This window comes from Spinacia oleracea, chromosome 5 (genome assembly GCF_020520425.1).
Source record: "Spinacia oleracea cultivar Varoflay chromosome 5, BTI_SOV_V1, whole genome shotgun sequence".
Taxonomy (NCBI): Eukaryota; Viridiplantae; Streptophyta; class Magnoliopsida; order Caryophyllales; family Amaranthaceae; genus Spinacia; species Spinacia oleracea.
The window spans coordinates 109292293-109311649 of record NC_079491.1 but is presented as its reverse complement, the minus strand read 5'-3'; positions in this window follow the sequence as shown (position 1 = coordinate 109311649).

Sequence of the window (19357 nt, the reverse complement as noted above, 5' to 3'; positions counted from 1 at the left end):
GATCTCACCTATCTGTGGCATTGTCGATTAGGCCATATTAACTTGAAACGCATGGAAAGACTTCAAAAGGAAGGAATTCTAGAACCATTTGACTTAGAGGATTATGGTAAGTGCGAATCATGTTTACATGGCAAAATGACAAAGCGACCTTTCTCTAAGGTTGGAGAAAGAGCAACTGAACTATTGGGTTTAATCCATACAGATGTATGTGGACCAATGAGTACAAATGCTAGAGGTGGTTTCAGCTACTTTATCACTTTTACTGATGACTTCAGTAGATATGGTTATGTCTACCTAATGAAGCATAAGTCTGAATCCTTTGACAAATTCAAGGAATTTATGAGTGAAGTAGAGAATCAATTAGGCAAGAAGATTAAGGCACTGCGGTCTGATAGAGGCGGTGAATATCTGAGCTATGAATTTGATGACCGTCTGAAAGAATGTGGAATTCTATCAGAATTGACTCCTCCTGGAACACCACAATGGAACGGTGTTTCAGAACGGAGGAACAGAACCTTGCTAGACATGGTTAGATCAATGATGGGTCAGGCCGAACTTCCAATAGAATTTTGGGGACATGCACTAAATACAGCTGCACTCACTATAAATAGAGCTTCGTCTAAAGCTGTTGAAAAGACTCCATATGAGTTATGGTTTGGAAAGCCTCCAAAAGTGTCTTTTCTTAAGATTTGGGGATGTGAAGTATACGTCAAACGATTAATTTCAGACAAACTTCATCCAAAATCTGACAAATGTATCCTGGTGGGCTACCCAAAGGAAACAAAGGGATATTACTTATATAGTACATCTGAGAACAAGGTGTTTGTTGCTCGAGATGGTATCTTTTTGGAAAAGGATCACATTTCCAAAATGACAAGTGGGAGAAAAGTAGACCTCGAAGAAATTCGAGTCGAACAACAAACTCTAGAGAATGCTCAAGATGACGTTCAGGATGAAACTCAGAGATCTTTAGAAGTATCTGGTGAGAATCATGGACGATATAGAAATGTAACCCCGCGTAGATCGCAGAGATATAGATCTCAACCGGAAAGGTACTTAGGTATTTTGACGAACGAGAGCTATGACGTTCTATTACTTGAAAGTGATGAACCTGCGACTTACAAACAAGCTATGATGAGCCATAGCTCCAAGCAATGGCAAGAAGCCATGCAATCTGAATTAGACTCCATGTCAGAAAACCAAGTGTGGGATTTGGTCGATTTGCCAGATGGCTACCAAGCCATAGGAAGCAAATGGCTTTTCAAACTGAAAAAGGATAAGGATGGAAAACTTGAAGTTTTCAAAGCTAGATTGGTTGCAAAAGGTTACAGGCAAGTCCACGATGTGGATTACGATGAAACCTTTTCACCAGTTGCAATGCTAAAGTCTATTCGGATAATGTTAGCAATCACTGCATATTACGATTACGAAATATGGCAGATGGATGTCAAAATCGCTTTCTTAAATGGCGTTTTAACAGAAACTGTGTTTATGACACAGCCTGAGGATTTTAAGGATCCAAAGAATGCTAAAAAGGTATGCAAGCTTAAGAAATCAATCTACGGATTGAAGCAGGCATCCAGGAGCTGGAATATACGTTTTGATGAAGCAGTCAGTGACTTTGGTTTCATCAAGAACGCAGACGAATCTTGTGTATATAAGAAGGTCATTGGGAGCAAAATTGCTTTTCTAGTATTATATGTCGACGACATATTACTTATCGGAAATGACATTCCTATGTTGAACTTTGTCAAGATTTGGCTTGGGAAATGTTTTTCGATGAAGGATCTAGGAGAAGCACAGTACATACTGGGCATTAAGATTTACCGAGATAGATCTAAAAGGATGATTGGACTTAGTCAAAGCACTTATATCAATAAGGTGCTTTAAAGGTTCAAGATGGCAGACTCCAAGCGAGGCTACCTACCCATGTCTCATGGAGTGACTCTAAGCAAGACTCAGTGCCGAAAAACACTTGATGAGCGTAGACAAATGAGTGGGATTCCATTTGCATCATTGATTGGTTCAATAATGTATGCTATGATATGTACACGCCCGGATGTTGCGTATGCACTCAGTGCTACGAGCAGATACCAGTCAGACCCAGGAGAGGCACATTGGACTGCTGCCAAGAATATTCTGAAGTACCTAAAAAGGCACAAAGATGACTTCCTGGTCTATGGTGGAGATGATGAATTAATTGTTAAAGGCTATACGGACGCAAGTTTCTAAACCCACAAAGATGATTTCGGATCACATTCTAGGTTTGTCTTCTGCCTCAATGGAGGTGCAGTAAGCTGGAAAAGTGCTAAGCAAAGCACCATTGCGGATTCTACAACTGAAGCGAAGTACATTGTTGCACATGAAGCAGCAAAGGAAGCTATATGGCTGAGGAAGTTCATAGGTGAACTTGGTGTAGTCCCCTCCATTAAAGGACCAATAGCCCTATATTGTGATAATAACGGAGCTATTGCACAGGCAAAGGAGCCTAGACACCACCAAAGTGTCAAGCATGTACTTCGTAGATTTCACCTTCCACGAGAGTTTGTTGAAAGAAAAGAAGTCGAGATAAGCAAGATTGGAACTGATGACAACATCTCAAATCCATTGACTAAACCTCTGCCGCAGGCGAAGCACAACTCGCACACTGCAGCTATGGGAATCAAGCATATTGGAGAATGGCTTTGATGTCCTTGTTTAATGTTTTAAATTTTTAGAGTTTAATACTTTGTAAAAAATTATTGGTTAATCATTCACATAAATGAATAGAATTCATTTTTCCATTTAATTTGTGGTTTATTAAATGATGAGTCCCTTCAATTTGACGAAATATTCAAGATAGACTGTCAGGACCAGTCCTGTGACTAAGAAATGTCTATCAAGTGAACTTGAACGTCAAAAGTTGAAAATGATCCCTGGTCGAAGTTTTCTATAAAGATGGACGCATAAAAAACGTTAGACGACTAGAATGCAAGATGACTAGTAGTTCTGTTTCTTGACCTATGTGGAAATGGCAATGTCGTAATCATTTGCATAGATATTTACTTTGGGAAGACTAGTATCGGACAGAACTATGAAACTTTACTGTAAGAGATGAAAATTTGTCATAAGTAAATTTCATTAAAATTTTTAGACACTAATCCTCAATACCTGAGTGATTTTAGATTACTTGTTTAAGAACTGCTTACTTTGACGTTGTCAACCGTCGCACCGTAAAAGGAGGCTATAAAGGCAACGCTCAGGTAATCACCTATCAAACGAAGTCTAATCTCAAGATCGCAAGATTGGGATTGTCCTCCCATAAATCGGGATGAGATGCTAAAAGTTGTACAAGGCCACTCGGAGAGCAAGAAACTGTAAAATGCGTGGCCGTGCTCAGATGAATCATAGGCTATGATTATCTGTTTATTTGATCAGTTGAACTCTGAAACCGAGAAACACCTCCGGACATAATAAGGATGACAACTCTTACCTTATGTTCAAGAGCAAGCGTCAAGCGACAAAGGAATTAGGAAATGCACACTTTTCCCTAAGGACAAGTGGGAGACTGAAGGAAATAATGCCCTTGGTCCAAGTATGCATTTAATGATAAGTCTAATAAATACGGTTCAATATTAATTAACAAGTTAATAATTCAGTGAGATCAAGTGAGCTGAATGCCTAGCTAGAGGCCGCTTCAGTTCAAGTGAAATTAATTATATTAATCCTCAGCTTACTCTTGACTGAACCCGTAGGGTCACACAAATAGTACGTAAACGGATCAAGTATATAATGGCATTAAATACTCCATCTATGGATATTCGGAATCGACGGATCTTGGTTTCAGTGGGAGCTGAGATCGTCAAAGGCAAGTAAATGAATACTTCGGAAACGATGATATTGCCGGAAACGGAAATATGGATCGTATGGGAAATATAAATATTATCCAAGTCGTAGATGTTGCCGGAAACGGAAACATGGTACGTATCGGAAAATATTATCGTAAATGGAAATATTGCCGGAATCGGAAATATTGTCGGAAACGGAAATATTGTCAGAATCGGAAATATTATCGGAATCGGAAAATAATTCCGGAAACGGAAATATTAAATATTTGTTCGAAACGGAAATTAATTCCGGAATCGGAAATGTTAAATATTGTTCGTATCGGAAATGAATTCAGGGATCGGGAATTTAATCGGAAGCGTATCGTACGAATAAGCATCGGACGAGGCTTGCTAAGACAAAGGCCCAGCACGAAGCCAGGCCGTCGCCCAGCAAGCCACACGCATCAGCACACGCCAAAGCCTCGCCAGGCCCAGCGCAAGGCCAGGCCCAACACGCTCAACCAATGGGCTGCGAGCATTGGGCCAAGGCGTTGTGCGCTCAGCGTGGGCCGCAAGGCATGCGCGCAGGCGTGCGGTGCTCGTGAGGTGCTCGTGTGCGTGCTATACGAATCCTAAAGCTATCGGAATTCGTGCTATGATTAAATCCTAATCCTTAAAGATAAAATTAATTATTTAGAGTTCTGAAAGGATTCAAATTAATTAATTAGTATTCTAACAGGATTCGAAATCCTTTTCCATGGTTCTATAAATATATGCCTAGGGTAATAAATTTATACACGAGTTTTTTAACAAGTATTCATACAATAAAAGCTGTGATTTTGGAGCAGAAAAATCAGTCACATTACTTGCCCATATTAGCCGAAAATTATAGTACCTCAAGGGCGATTCTAGTTGGTCAATCTTAAGGCGGATCCGGACGTGCTGTGGACTATCTACGGAGGGACGACACTTGGAGTCCTAAAGACTTGTTCTTCTTCAATTCGGGCGCAGCTAGGGAGGGCACGCTACAAAGTGTATGCATCTGAATTATGCTAACTGACTATGTATAAATAATATGTTTCCTTGCATTAAGGTTTTCCGCATGATTTATGTTTTTCATATGTATCATAACCTAACATGAGCCCACAAGGCTAGTAGCCTACTGTGTCAAAAAAAATCGAAAAAAAAAAATCGAAAAGAGTCAATAAGTGGTTTACACCATATGTCCTTTGAGGTAGTGGGTTAGTTGAGATGTTTGAGTGGGGGCTCGAAAATATAAGTAAAGTTCCCTAGAAATGATGAATTTTAGTGCGGCTTAAAAATCACAACTCTAGACCCATTTCTTAATTGATTGAAATTTGTTTTTTCTCTTTGTAAAAATTTAGCTTGGGGGATTCCTTGTGAATTATAGGTTATTGGGTTCAATTTTGGGAACGTTAATTTCCATCCTTTAGAGAACAATTTGTGACTTTTGGATAACTTAGAGACACTAATTGATGTTCGAAGCTTAACGGTGGAGCTTTTGCAACTTAGATTCTGAAGAGGGAACTCATTGAAGAGGGCTTCATAAAAGACACAATGTTTCACACTATGATCTGCAACAACAAGGAGATGAATAATGTTTTGATTGATGAAGACACCAAGGTTAACATCTGTCCATATCAAGCCTTCATTAAACTTGGGTATTCCGACAGATATTGGGAACGTCTCACACCTGATGATCTTAGAGGATATGATATGCCTAAGTATCGTCCTTTAGGATTAATATGTATTTCTGTCAGTTATGAAGGAATGTATGTACCTATGTATTTCATAGTGGCAAATACACTTGTTCAGTATTATGATATTATCTTGGGGCAACCATGGATTTGTATTGTTCATACTATCTTAAGGGCACAACCACCAAAAGAAACCTCAACTTCTCAAAAACTTGTTGGACCAAAAGAATCAACCTCAAGATCCAAAACACCTGAAAATACAGAAATATATCCCGATGTATCAACTATTGAACGACGTAGAACTCTCTACCGCATGAATTTTCAACCTTTTCCATCACAAAATCAGCCGAGAAAATAATGTAATATGTCAGTGGATCATGACCAGCCGATGCACATTGCTGACATGTTATACCCCAATCCAATACCATTTGATCTCAGAACTCGAAGACATAGACATGTTAAGCCATTTGAAGATACATCAAGCCTTACATTTTCAAATATCGATTTACCTCAAAATTCATACCATAATGAAGAATTGCACATCACATTCAGACATGGTAAAAAGTATATTGATCGCATACTGGTGGACAACGGATCTGCTGTCAATCTTTGTTCACAAGAATATTTGTATAAATTGGGATACAATAATCTACACTTGTCCCACTGCTCTATTGTTTGTAGGGGTTTTGATCAAACTTTGAGAAAAATCGTAGGATCAATCACACTCCCTTTGATGCATGAGAACGTTCCATTGAAAATTGAATTCATGGTAATAGATTTCCATCTCTCACACAACTTAATATTAGGAAGACCGTGGCTACATGAGAACAAAGCGATTGCATCCACTCTGCACCAAAAGGTCAAGGTGAGGGCACCTTGGGGCATAGTTACAATTTTTGGGGATTATAAAAAAGAAGTTTATGGTGATATTTCACCTCGAAATGATCATTGGATAAACTCTATAACAGTGGAAGAGGGTATCATGAGACCACGGCGTTTAAGATTTGTTGAAAAGACAATCCATTTCCCAGTCCCTGAATACCAACGTGACCGACCAGACTGGATGTCAAACAAAGAAAAGGCGGATGACATTAGGAAGAGATTCAGTTGGATTTATGATAACATACCACCTATTTCTTGTGATGGGCCTGAGACCTCGGCCAATATAGTCGCTTCCTTACAAGAGATTATGGAACCTTATATCTTCCTTCACAGAATTGACTGGGTAACTGAAGCTTCTTGTGCACGGGTATGCAAGGCATGGGCATCTTGGATCTTGGATAAAGAAGATAATCCATTGTATGTGGAAAAGAGAAAAGAAGCATGGGAAAAATGACTTCTAACCGGTGAAGTCACGATCTGGCAAGTTAAAAAATGACGAGTTGCTGTTATGCAGACAAAGGACTATCATCACCACTAGTAGTATATTTTAATTGTTTTCTTTTACTTGTTTAAAGAGCTACGTGCGACTTGATCCCCTAAAAAAAATGTTATGTTGTTTCTTAAGTTTCCTCTAAAAAGAAAAAAGAAAGTTTAATTTTTTTAAGTTTTGTGTAAAATTTAAAAAGGGGTACGTAGGAAGCTCATAATGAGTGCAGTCGCCAAAAAAAATTATTATGAATATATGTATATAAATGTTTTGTTTGATGGAACTACGTTGGGCCTGATTCCCTAAAACACAAACATGATACACTCGCACTCTTATTCATGGGGATACGTAGGCAGCCATCAAGGCACGGCCCTTTGAATTTAATTGTTTGTTTTTATCCTTTCAGAATAAAGAACTGATAACAATGGCTGGTTGCGATAACCCATCAATATGTTTTAAAAAAAGATGGAGACTCGGGCTTTATTTTTTTTCTTCTACTTTTTTGTTTTAGTATATATGTTCTTCTTATCTTAGGCAGGAAACAAAAAGGATATTAAGTCATGAAAAACTCATCTCGGAAATACTTTGGCAGGTATTTAATAATAAACTAAAACAAAATCTTATTACTAATACAAACTAACAATAAACGCGCAAAATAGCAAGTTTATTCAATAATTATGGGAGGGGTGTCGAACTCTTGAGATTGTCCCCACGAGAACCCTTCACAAACGTCAGTAAATAACCGAATCCCTCGTGGTTGATCAGCCGAAAAATGGCGAATGTTAACCTCCCATTTACGAGAATGCATCAATTGAAGTATGTCACACATGTTTCTTTCCACCTCCATTGCAAAAAACTCAAGCCCATCCATATAGGAATAAAACATTGGATGTCTAGCAAAATCTCTAATTTTGTCACTTCTAGTTCTCGAGCCTTTTGGATCCCCTTCTTCAATAAAGATAGGTAAAAGGAGGCAGGACACACCCCTGAAACCTTTGTAGCATAATCTACACTCCATGTTTGCTCTGGATAGCGCAGCACAAACCCTCCCCTATATCCATGTACGCCATCAGGAGTAACGGATAGCGGAAGCAAGTGAGGTGTTGATTTCAACCAAAGTGTAGTTGATGACACATTAATAAGCCTATGTACTAATATGAAGAGACTTTTTTTACCTATAGTCCATAATGTCTCTGGAATTTGAACGAGAGAAAATCTTCTATTTAGGGAAGACATTTTTTCCAAGAATATTACGTTAGAATAATTATAAGCCAAAGGACCACCCATGACCATCGTCAATTCGTCGAGAGAAATAAAATCTTTTAAACTCAACCAGGGGCAATTTATTAAGCTATTAAAAGGACCTTCCCCTTTCTTCGTTGGTGTTATTCTAACTCTTGGTGGGGAGCTATAAGCCGATATGGTAATAGACTCTCCAGCTATTTGGGATACGGCGAAAAGCATTTGTCACTCCATAGAAGCGCATAGGTGGGATAGAACCCAACTTTGGAAGAGTACAAGACATCTTGATACTTAAGCCTTCAGCCACCTCCTCTCCAATCGACGGGTCAGAAAGAACTAGCACAAAACAAGATGGAATGTAAAATTTTAATAGTGTTATAAAATGACCGATAATTTGGCTCGAAGACTGGCCCCTAACATCCCAAAACAACAGCCTAAGTGAGTTATGCTGCAACAGGTTAAAAGGGAAACATGTAGAAGAATAAGGACTTTCTACAACCTCTTCAAAAAAGGGAGGTGTGAACGGATTTATAACGGCTGAAATAGGATAAAACAAACTACAAGGAAAAGACAGGCAAAGAGACATGGCTGACACCATAACATCCGCCACAAACAAAAACAAGGACTCTGAAAGAGCACGCATTTGAAAAAGTTTAGATAAACTCCCTACCAACACTGGTTTTGCCAGTGGGTATGAAAAAATGCTTGTTGGAAGAGTCTGGTCTAAGGAGGAGAGAAGGTGGTGGAGTTGAGTTGAGATCCATTACAAGGATAACTGGAGAAATTTGTTTGCAAATAGAAGAAAAAACAATGCACAGAACATCTAATTTCTTTTTTTACGTTTATATAAACCAATAGCGTGTCGCAGAACCCAAGGCATGTTACCACTATTCAAAATTGGTTTCATAAACTATTCAAAAGATCACAAAATGACAAACTAGTAAAAATTCCAAAGAAAGCTTCAAAACTCAACCATAAATTAATATCCTCACCAACAAGAAAAATCTCGAATCAAAGAGTAATCGTAAAATTGAGCAAATAATGAATTCTCCTATAAAATCACTGTCCCATGTTACTTATTTTCACTAACAAGATATTGTGCTTTAACAGGTAAGTCAAAATGATGACAATTTTCGAAGCTGGAATTCTAAGTAGGACTGCCCCACAGAAGATAGAAAAGGGAAAGAGAGGACGTTGGAGATCTATCACAGAAATATGCTCACAGCCGGAGGTATCTATCGGCATGATCTATCGTCAGTTGAAATCACATGGCTTTTTGAAACCTAAGCAACGCGATTATTGCCTACCTCCTCCTGGGACAAACATGGGAAAATACTGCGATTTATGTCACATCTACGGGCACGATGTGGACGAATGTATTGATCTTCGATATGCCATCCAGGAATTAATCGATGAAGGAGAAATTCCACCCCCCAAGTCAACTTCTTTGACTTTCACCGATAACGAGCTTCCCTCAAATCCTGATCCCACTAAAGCTTTGAAGATCACATTAGAATGCAATGGTCGAATTACGCCTGGAATTTTAGACGAAACTGGATCTGCCTTCAACCTTTGTTCAAAAGAAATGTACGAGGAAATGACAGGTGAGACACTACTCCCCACTGATCAAACCATCACATCTTTCGACAACACCCCAAGAAAAGCTTTAGGCCTTGTTCATTTGTTTCTCGAACACCATGGTCTCGCCAGCGCCCACAATTTCTTGGTGGTGGATGTCCCTGAAACTTTTACCTTAATTCTAGGAAGACCATGGTTGCATGGACTAGGGGCCATTGCCTCATCTCTCCATCAAAAAGTAAAGTATGCCCCCTGCTTTGGTGTCCTGACAATTCATGGAGATGGGTACGGAGTCAATACATCTTCATGTGATCAAGAAACAGAATATAGAAAGGTAAAGAAAGGAGCAAGAACCCTGAGGACTGCAAGTTCCCGTTTCAAGGATATAAACGAGGAATGCTTTGTGATTGAACGAATAAAGAAAGAAAAAACCAACCATGGTAGAATTACCATGAACTTGATAGATCAAGTGGGAAGAACCGAGGAAGATAGGCATCACCACGAAGGTACATGTTCGACAAGCATGGATCCGCCACTATTGGGAATACCAATCCATCATTTAAGGGAAGCCGACCAACTAAGCCTTCCAAGTGGGGCATCTGTTAGCCCACCAGGAACTATAGTCTTCACCAACACCGACCTTCCAGAAAACGAAGACCTTGAAAGTCCTCTGGTGATCACGGTCCAATGCAATGGAAGGCATACTCCCCATGTCCTAATAGACACTGGATCTCCACATAATGTCATGTCCTTAAAGATGTTGGATTATCTAGGGATAGCACTCAAAGACCTCAAGTCGAATTTCGGGAATATAGTAGCATTTGATGGGGCACTATCTCCAGTAATAGGGACAACCAGTACTATTTTAACTTATGGACCAGTTGAAAAAAGGGTAGATTTTGTGATCATAAGAAAAGATCTCTCCTTCATTCTCCTTTTAGGACGTTCCTGGCTCCATCAATTCAAAGTTGTTGCGTCTGCTCTGCATCAAAAGGTCAAGATGTCTACACCTTGGGGGATTTTCACCATTGACGGAGATCTTTCTCATTGATAGCTCGATGAATTGAAGGAAATGCAAGATTTGAGGGGGACTTGAGATATCATAATTATGTAGTTGTTAATTATTATTATTTTTATAAGAACTACATACGACCTGATCCCCGAAAAATATCATCTGCATTATGTTTTCCTGCATGTCGTTTCACCTTTAGTAAATGTAACGGGGTGCGTAGGCACTCTAATGAGTACGGTCGTTTTTTAAATTTAAATAAATAAAAGAGTTATAATTCTCATAAGAACTACGTTGAACCTGATTCCCTGATAATGAACCATCTAATACAACTTAAACATCTCTAACTAACGGGGATACGTAGGCAGCCTACGGGTGCGGTTCACTTACTCTAACGGTTTTTTTTTGGAACAGGTGGATCAAATGGAATCAAGGACTATGTTACATATTCCTTTTATTGTTATTACATCTATATTTAAATATACAACAGTGAAAAAATAGGAGAATTCATTATGCTCAACAAAACAAAAAGAAACAAACAAATCAATTTCATAATTAACAAATATTAATTCAAACTAAGAAAAACAAAACACTAATCCATCAGAAATCACAAATGAATATAATATTTAAGGGGTGTTCACTTCTCTTATTAAATAAACCCTCGTGTATTTAAAAAAAAAGGGATTTTTTTTATATAACCAACTATGTCCTTATAATTTCATCCTTTCAGGAACTCCACGTGGACACGTGCAGGATCCAGACTTGTTCAGCAAACCACTTTTCGCACTAAACGATCCCTCTCTGCTGCATTCTCTCCTTGTTCAACATCAGCAATATTCTCATCGGACAGCAACATGTCTGAATCTCCTGGTCAAGAGCAAAGGCGGAGTTCCATCCCCCGACCAGATTCTTCATTTGAACTAAGAGGAATGATGCAAGCCATTCTTGATCGACAAGACACCATAGAACAAACAGTACTCAACATGATGAGACAAAGTGCGCCAGTTCCTCCACCCGCTCCGGAATCTGAGGTGGCCTCCCCTTTTCATTTGGATTTTGGGAATAATGACAAAGAAGCCCCCACTAAGGTTGAAGAAGATATTATGAAGTTAAAAGAGGTTCTGAAAGGAATGACTCAAGCTGAACCCTTGATGGATATTCACGGATTAACCCTTTTCCAGAGGCTCGTCTTCCTAATGGATTTAAAATGCCTTCCCTTACGAGGTTTGATGGAACTGGAAGTCCCACGAACTTTCTGAAGCTTTATGTTGGAGCTATGAGCCCTTGGGGTGTTGATGAAGCATTAATGGCACAATTATTCCAGCAATATCTGGATGGTGCTGCGGCCCATTGGGTCCTCAATCTAGAGAATTCAAAGAAATCTTCATGGTCTGACATTGTACGAGACTTTTCCGGTCAATACAAGTATAATGAAGAAATTGATATAACTCGAAGAGATTTGGAAACTACTTCACAAAATGCCAACGAAACTTTCTCAGCCTTTATCACGAGGTGGAGAAACAAGGCTGCAAAAATGAGAAATAGGCCAAACGAGGAAGATCAATTGCAAATGATTTTTAAGAATCTTCTCCCACTCTATAATAAACACATGGAATACCAGTATTTTCCATCTTTCAAAGCTCTGATCTCCACTGGGTCCTTGATCGAGGATGGTATAAAGAAAGGGAATATTAAAAAAGATGAATCTAGCCACAATGGTACTTCATATAACCCGAAGTTTTGTGGAAATAGAAAATTTTCCAACAACGATCTAGTTCCTGTGAAATCATCCAACATGATTCATAATATTGGTACAACTCCTTATAACTTTGGCCCATCTCCCGCGTTTCAACTCAGGCAACCATGGAATTTTACTCCTTTAAATATGACTTATACTCAAGCCTTTTCCAAATTAAGAAAGGCCAATCTTGTTCAACCATTAATTCCAAGACAACCCCCAAGGAACCCTGGCCCGAACTACAATCCAAACCAACGTTGTGATTTCCATCAAGGACCGGGACATGATATTGAAAACTGCACTGCCTTCAAACATCGTATCAAAGATATGATAGATGTTGGAATGCTCTCCATCGGAAATTCGTCCAATAAACCCAAAGACACTCAACCAAGCATCACAAATAACCCTCTTCCAAATCATAAACCTGCAGTTTCTATAAACACCATTTCTCTCTCCCATAATAAAATTTACCCGACACGATTGATGGATCAAATCACTCCTAACGCATGTGAGATGTTCTTCGATGAAAACCACAAATGTTTTGTGTATGATTACTCCACTCAAGAGAAGGTAAAAATTATGCCTTACAAACGTCTTGACATCATTTCAAGCAAGGACCCATTTTCAGATATATGCGCCACTCTGGATTATGACGAGGCATTTTTTGTGCTAGATTGTGATTTGGATGAAGATGCTTCTTCGGTGATGTCCATAGTTAAAAAGAATACTGGGGGTCACCTCACTACACCACAAAATTTTCGACGCCCATTCTGCCTCGACGATCTTAGCGATGGTGAAGCGGTAAGCGTAGCTCACTTAACTAGAGTCGGTCGTCACTTCAAACCCTCATACCTTGAAGATGATAATGCTTTAGATGCTTTGATGAGAAAAGAAAAAGGAAAAGGGCCAATGGCAGAAGAAACCAGTGAAGAAGATGATGCCATTAAGCGCATCAAGGAGGTTAATTCTAACATTTCTATCTGGAAACTTTTGATGCACTCACAACCTCATTGAACTGCGGTTATCCGACATCTCCACGAGGCATCAATCGATGCCTCTATCACTCCCGATCAAGTAGTAGGTCTTATCCATGGAATAGATCGTACATTAATGTTTACAAATGATGATCTTCTAGAAAATGCCAACCACAACTATTCCTTGCATATTACGGTAGAGTGCAATGGATGGTCTGTACCTAAGGTTCTCATCGATAATGGGTCGGCGATCAATGTGTGCCCCTATTGATTCTTGAAGAAACTCGGCCATTCAAAAGAAGATTTGACACCCTCTAACCAGGTAGTTAAAGCATATGATAATGCCCGGAGGAATATACTGGGATCGATTAAGTTGCTTCTTGAATATGGTTTTGTTGTTAGAAACGTGGAGTTTGTAGTAATTGACATTGAAGCATGCTTCAATCTGTTGTTGGGAAGACCATGGCTGCATGAAAATAATGCTATCGCTTCTATACTCCATCAAAAGGTAAAGTTTCTCACTGATCACGGCGTGGTAACTATTAAAGGCGATCCAAGCGATGCGAGTATCTCTCATATCGGCAAATCAATACTCCATTTGGACAAAGAAGAAGATACTCGGGTAGACGGTTTTTCTATCTATAATATCCAAGTGGAAGATCCTGAAGAAGACTCTGAAGAAGATCCTGAGGAAGATTTGGCAGAAAATATGGAAGAAGAGCCAGAAAATCCCGAAAATAATACTCAAGAAGGAGATGATGCAGCCGGGCAAGAAGGGGAATCGAGAAGTTCCAACAGTAGTAAGGAAAACAACCTCTTCAGCAGAGACGAGTCTTGGACTACCAATGAGATAAAAAAAATGGGAGATGGAGTTCGTGATGATGATTATGATATCGACTTTGACGAATATTTCCTTAGAAAGATTATACACCCAGATAGTCTTGTCATCTTCCCTAAAAATAAACATGAAGATCGTTATCGCGATCTACCCCCCTTCCGGAAATTTAATGGCTTGGAGAATCCGATCATTCACCTCCTAAGCTTTGTGAAACCTTACATCCGCTCAACGTGCCAGAAGAACATTTTCCGATATTATTCGATAAAAGTCTTGAAGGATCAGCACTAACTTGGTATTATACTACTAATCATAGCAATAGAAATTCATGGAAGGAGGTAGTACAATCGTTCAGTGATTGGGCACATAAATTTCAACAATTTGATAAAGGAAAGAAAATGCTAGTACAAACTTCTCAGTCCGAAAATGAGTCATTCTCACATTTATTTTCAAGATGCTCACATCTTCGCACTCAACTCCGAACTCCCATTACAGATAGAGAATTCATGTTGATATTGCTTAAAAAATTGAACGGTTTCTATTACCGGATCATGGTATCCATCAAGTACATTGATCTCACTCACATGGAGCGACACGGTTATGAGATTGATGTTAGTCGATTACAAGAAAGAAGACCCAAGATCAGCACACAAGCTCATACAACTAGGGTATACACACAATTGAATGAACCTTTAAGCATTGTATACTACCGATTAAACAAAAAAGGAGTGCTTCGAGCTAAAAGCTACGTGTACTCTTTACCTCCACCTATAACTAACATGACTCGATATTGTAGTTACTGTCGTCAATATGGTCATGTAACTGATTCCTGTTATGATCTCAAATGTGAAATTCAAGATCATATTGACCGTGGAGTGGTCGATGCATTTCATACCAAGCCTTTTACACCGAGAATTCATCCACTTCCGCAACAAAACTCTCAGGCCATCATTTTCCAACAATTGCTTGAACAAGGTCGTATCAAACCACTCCCTCGTCAACCAGCTAGGAGCTGATCCTATAGGACCTGATCTACAAAGGTTTTGTCGTTACCATCAGCTACATGGTCATGACACTGATGGATGTTATGCAGTTCGTATGCGAATCAAACTCATAACAGGATATTTGTGCCTCAACCAAAAGAAGTCTGTTTTCATAAATGTTATTTCCATCTCGGCAAGCAAAGAGGATATTACCTTGTTAATGACGCATAAATCATCCCCAAAGGACGATGAAAACAAGGGAGTTGACCAATGAAAATTCCCAAGAGCTATGACTTGGATGGATAACAAAAATATATCTATCACCAGCCAGGAGGAAGAAACACTAGCAAGCATCGTAGCATCAATTCAGTCCATCATGGAACCTCATGTTTTCTCACATCAAATGGACAATGATACTAAGTAGATATGCACTCAGGTTTGCAAGGCATGGGCTAAATGGATCTTTGACTCAGAATGCAACAACTAGTCGGCAGCATGCAACTTCAGTACAATGGAAAACGTCATCATTACTTTCATTTAAGGGGATAGCCCAACTTTCATGTACCATATAAAAAAAACAAAGAAAAATAAAAAAAAATATGTAGATCAGATACAAAGAACTACGTGCAGCTTGATCCCTAAAAACACCACATCATGACACACACCTGAGGATTTCTTATGTAAACGCTTGTATTACTGGGGTACGTAGGCATCTCTGAATGAGTTCAGCTGCTTAAATTTTGAAAAAAAACTTACAACTACAAGAACTACGTTGGGTCTGATTCTCCAAAAAAAAATGTCAAAAAAATATATTCAAAAGATCAAGGGCAATGACAATGGAGATACGTAGGCAACCTCCGGGTGCGACCACTAATAATATACATAAACTCAAGAGACCTCGGCACAAGAACGTCATTTTATCAAAGGGATACAGGCCCTATTTCTTACTCTTGTTGTTTATTTTCAGAATAATCATTAGAAAAGAGAAATGGACACCCCAACTGAATATTCCAAAAGGATAAAACAAGAACGATTTACTAACAAAATAACTCCTAAAACAAAAGGGGGCAACAAAAGATGTTTACTTACAAAAGAAATTTATAAAAGAAAAATACTTTCGTGTTTGATTGATTTTTGAAATAAAAGTTTTTTTTTATTTAAGTTTCTTTTTCCTATCAAAAAATACATATGTTTTACCTAACTTCCTTCAGCATTATTTATCTTTGTTTTTTTCCCCTCGTTGCTCGAATTTGACCTTAATACCCGATGTCTAGGTGTCGACCCTGAAGAAACCAAATTCTCAATTCCAAACCTACCTCATGACCAACCAGTCTCAAGCGTCTATTCCATCTCCAATTATGAACCAAGAAACAAAAGACCCTGTTCTCCAAACACTCACAACAGGTTTTCAATTAATGATGAAAATGGGTTATACACCAGGGACGGGCTTAGGCCGTAGTGGCGAAGCCATGAAATATCCAATTCCCATATGTGATAAACAAAACCGATATGGTCTTGGATACGACCCGGAAAATGATTCCAGACCTACTAAAAAGTCATCACTCACCTTAAATGGACAATTCATACTGCAAAACGACGATGAACCATACTATGAGTTTCCCGAACCTTGGTATGATCCCATTAAGAAAGAAATACTTCCTGGGCTCGAAATCTTTTTCGCAGAAGCCAGAAACGAAGATTTTATGAAGGGCTGGCCCGACAAAAGCCACGAACCGAAAGAAAAAACAGATTGGGTTGAATACTTGAAGCTAGGTGTCCTGAGAAACTTGTTCTCTCCCCGCTATGAAGACGAAAGTCCTTTTGATCCGACCACTCTTGTCACACCAACAAAAAGAGAAATTCAACAAGAATAGAACATCCAACCAATATCAGAAACCTATGTCCAACTAAACATAAATAATCCTTTAACCCAACCCTCTTCAGATTCATCATCCGCCACTCATTCGTCCAATACAGACGGTTATGAAACTGATAGCTCATCATCAAGCCATTCATCCTTAAAAACTCAATCCGACATCCTTGACCCCGAAGATATTGAAAATGTTCTTGAAAGTAAACATGTTTGCATGTAAGAAATTGATTTTGATCACGATGCATTTTCTGATAATGAATTTTTCAATGAACCTAAATCATGCATGACACCCATGGAAGAGTCCATAGTCATAAATATAGGTAGCGGAAGTGATTGATGAGCGACATTTATGTCGTTCTTAGCTTAGGATTTTATGTTAGTTTTTATACTTTTTTATAGTTTTTATAGCTTTTTGTGTGAATTTTATAAGTTTCGTTCCATCTTGTGCTTTATAGGTGATTATGATGAAAAGTGATGAAAAACAAGTAGAATCAAGCCAAAACAGGCTTGTGCGATCGAGAGATGGCTTGTGCGCCCGAACAGAGGAGTGAAAATGGGCACAAGGAATATCCAGTTCTATGTGATCGAACGTGCTCTGTTGTTCGGTCGCACAGGATTGATTTTTGGAGTCATAATGTCTCTAATTTGGGATGCGACCGCAGAGCCTACTACTCTACAGCACGGGTTTTGTGCGATCGAACATGCTCTGTTGTTCGGTCGCACAGGTTTGGTTTTTGGAGGCAGAATGTCCCTAATTTGGGATGCGACCGCACAAGGTTATCAACTCGACCGCACAAGAGTTGTGCGCCCACACAAAGCCTTTCGTTCGAGCGAATCATGCTGCAGAGGAATTATGAGCCAAAGAAACCCCATTCGACCGAACAGGGTTCTTCGTTCAGTCGCACATGATGAAGGAAATGTTCTTCGCTGCCTTCGCTCGCACAGGACCCAGTGTTTGCTCGAATGACTCTTTTATGTTCGGTCACACAAAGGGGCTGTGCGACCGAATGGCTGCGCGGGCTGCTCTTATTCGAATTTTGGCTTCTATTTGGGGAAACTTATAAATAGATTTGTCAATTATTTTGTTAAGTGTAGAATTTTAGTTGATAATTTTAGACTCTCAAAGTTAGTTTTTCAGCATTTCTAGAGAGAGAAACTCTCCTCCATTGAAGCATCAATTTGTAATTCTCTAAACTCTTCTTCTAATTTTGTGCAATTCAATTCAATTTCTTAAATCTTGCTTTTGTTGTGATTGTTGATTTTTCTATAATTCCTTCAATTCTTGAATTCTTCTTGCTTTTACTGTAGTTACTTTGATCTTTAATTCTCTTGTTGATTGTTCAATTGATTGTTCTAGTCTTTGATTCTCTCTTCCTAATCCTTCAATTTCATGCTTGCTAGTGTAGAATTAATGGATTTCTTGATTTCTAGAATGGCTAGTGAGTAGATTTAGGTTAGGGAAAGGGGAGAATCTAGGGGCTTAATTAGGGGAATTTGATGATTTGATTGATGAATGATTGATGTGATTAAATTGATTTAGTGCTAGGATTTTCCATGATCAATTGAGTAGTAGTTGCAAATGCTAGTTGATTGAATTAGATTGGAATGTATGATTTAGGTTTGGCAAGACATTGTGAGCCTAATTCATGCAAGTGAATGATAGTTCCTATTATATGCAAGCTAATCTAGCTTAGGACTATGCGAAAGCTTTTCTATAGGCTATATTGCTTCGCGTGCTCTATCCGAGAGGTGGCGAGTACGTCATTAGTTTTCATTCCCCTATGTGCTATTTCATTGCATCATTCATGATTACTAGATGGTAGTTCATTTCCCCCGATTTCCCTAGACTATCCCCAACTCCCTAACGTTTAGCTTCCTTGATTCAATCTAGTTTAATTCTTAGTTTATCATCTTAGTGATAATTCAAATCAAACCTCTTGTTCGAATTAGCTTGACATTTAAACTCGAGAACCATCGTTTCTTTGGGACGATCCCTTTACTTGCCACTATAGTCCATATAGTTGGTTAGTCTAGTGGTTCTATAAATTTTGTTTGATTGAGGCGTTGATCTTTCAACGACGGAAAAATGCCTTATCAAAATGGCGCCATTGCCGGGGAACGGTTGTTGTTTTTGAGTTTAAGTTGAGACTAGTTCATCATTAGAAAATACAAAAAAAAAACATTGCAATTTAGCTTAGCTTTCTTTTTCCTTGGCATTGCTCACGGTTTTTC